The sequence below is a fragment of the Phascolarctos cinereus genome, unplaced genomic scaffold (genome assembly GCF_003287225.1).
Source record: "Phascolarctos cinereus isolate Bilbo 61053 unplaced genomic scaffold, phaCin_HiC Scaffold_80;HRSCAF=615, whole genome shotgun sequence".
NCBI lineage: Eukaryota > Metazoa > Chordata > Mammalia > Diprotodontia > Phascolarctidae > Phascolarctos > Phascolarctos cinereus.
The window spans coordinates 31,169-33,351 of NW_027556191.1; the positions used below are offsets into that span (position 1 = coordinate 31,169).

The window sequence follows — 2,183 nt, forward strand, 5'->3', positions numbered from 1 at the left end:
GGACGGGGAGCCTCGGTATCGGAATCCAGGACCTAGAGAGAGTTTGAGGGGAACAAGAGGCTGGGCCTAGGAGCGGGGCCCTGATCGCGGTGCTGACTGTACTTTCTGCGGGGCGTGGCCTCGGGTGTAGGGCAGGCAGAACCAGTGGGCCCAAAGGCACAGACTTTGCATTCAGCAGCCCCCTCATGACCAGTCAGCAGAACATCGGGGGCTAGTGGCGCAATGGAGAACGCGTCTGACTACGGATCAGAAGATTGCAGGTTCGACTCCTGGCTGGCTCGGCCGTTGAAGTGTTTTTATTTTATTTCCTCCCTCGCTTCTTTCCTTCATTTTTTCTGAAGGAGGAAGCATTTCTTGAAACAGGAAGCATTTGTAGAGTTCTTGCTACTTGGCAGGCTCTCTGCTCAGCTTCTTGGGACTTAAAGGAGTCATTTGCACGAAGTCAATTGTCCCAAGTGTCCTGAAGGTTCTCCTCACATCCTCTGAGTCTTAATCTCTGAACTTTAACATCACTTATTCTTTCTGGGCCCTGAGCTTGAAGTCGTGGGAAGGCACGGAGCTATATGTGGTTGGGCCTTTCTTCTGTCCAGTAGGACAGGGTCAGGTACAGGAGCTCCCGAGTTCGGTGTCCAACCCCAGTGAGGACACCCCTTCATGCCTATGTTACTCTAAAACAAAAATGCAAAAATAACAGCTAGCATGCATTTATGAAGCATCTAATATGTGCCAGGCACTGACCTAAACCCTGGGTACACTCCCAGCCCTGGAAGAACGCCTAGCGTAATGAGGGTTGAAGGGAGGAAAACACTTATGTACAAATAAACTTAGGAGAAATTGGAAATTATCAGCAGAGGAAAAGCACCAATAATGACAGTGGGCATTTATATATCACTGACAATTTGCCAGGGTCTTTACAAATATATCTCCATTTGCTCCTCCCCCACATCCTGGGAGGTATGTACTGTTACATCCATTTACAGATGAAGAATTGGAAGTAAATATATAGGTTAAGTGATTTGCTCCAGGTGACACAGGAAATGAGACTAAGTTTGAAGTCAAAGATTCCCAATTCCAGGGGTCAGGTCTCTATCCCCCCACATCATCTCCTACTTGTACTAGAAGTCAGGCTTATCTGGAGAGATTTCCTGTAGAAGGTGGGATTTTAGCTAGGATCTGAAGGCAGTTAGGATAGCCAGGAGGCAGAGATGAAGAGGAAGAGCATTCCTGGCATGGGGGACAGCCAAAGAGAATGTCTGGTGCAAGAGATGGAGGGTTTTATTTGAGAAACAGCCAGGAGGCCAATGCCACTGGACAGAGGAGTAAGGTGTGTGTGGGGCCAGGTTATTCAGGGCTTTGGATGCCAGAGGATTTTGTATTTGATCTAAGATGCAGTAGAGGGCCACTGAAGCTTATTGAGTATGTGCCTGGTATAGTCAGATCTGTGTTTTAGGAAAATCACTTTGGTGACTGAATGGAGGATGGAGTGAAGTGGAGAGAGGCTAGAGGAAGGCAAATCCACCAGCAGCTATTGCAATAGTCCAGGCATGAAGTGAGGAGGGTCCACACCAGGGCCATGTCAGTGTCAGAGAAGAGAAAAGGAGGTGTATTCAAGAGATGGTACAAAGATGAAATCAACAGGCCTTAGTAACAGATTGGATATGGGGAGGGTTGAGGGCTAGTGAGGAGACCAGGATAACACCTACGTTGTGAGCCCGGGGGACCAGGAAGATGAGAGTACCCTAGACTGTAATAGGTGAGTAGGAAGAGAGGTGGAATGAAGGGTTTGAGGTTTGAAAAGATAACGAGTTCCATCTCAGACATGTTGAGTCTAAGACATTTATTGGACATCCAGTTTGAGACGTCTAACAGGCAGATGGAGATGACAGACTGGAGAGGGATTAGGACTGCACAGGTACATTTGAGAATCATCAGCATAGACATAACTGTACAGCAGGGGTGGAGAGGTCCTCAAGTGCAACCCTTTAACTGAATCCAAACTTCACAGAACAAATCCCTTTAATAAAAGGATTTGTTCTACAAAACTTAGACTCAGCCAAAAGCTGCACCGAAGGACCTGGAGGGCCACATGTGGCCTTGAGGCCACAGGTTCCCCACCCCTGTTCTATAGGAGGTGATGAGATCACCAAGTGATGTAGTATAGAGGGAGAAGAAAAGGTCCAGGG

The 2,183-nt window shown here is 47.8% G+C and overlaps 1 non-coding gene across 1 annotated transcript; it reads left to right on the forward strand.

Moving 5' to 3' along the window:
* Positions 1–208: 208 nt before the first annotated feature.
* TRNAR-ACG (transfer RNA arginine (anticodon ACG)) lies at positions 209–281 on the forward strand. Its single transcript has one exon. It is a non-coding gene; the product is annotated as a tRNA-Arg (tRNA).
* Positions 282–2,183: the final 1,902 nt, after the last annotated feature.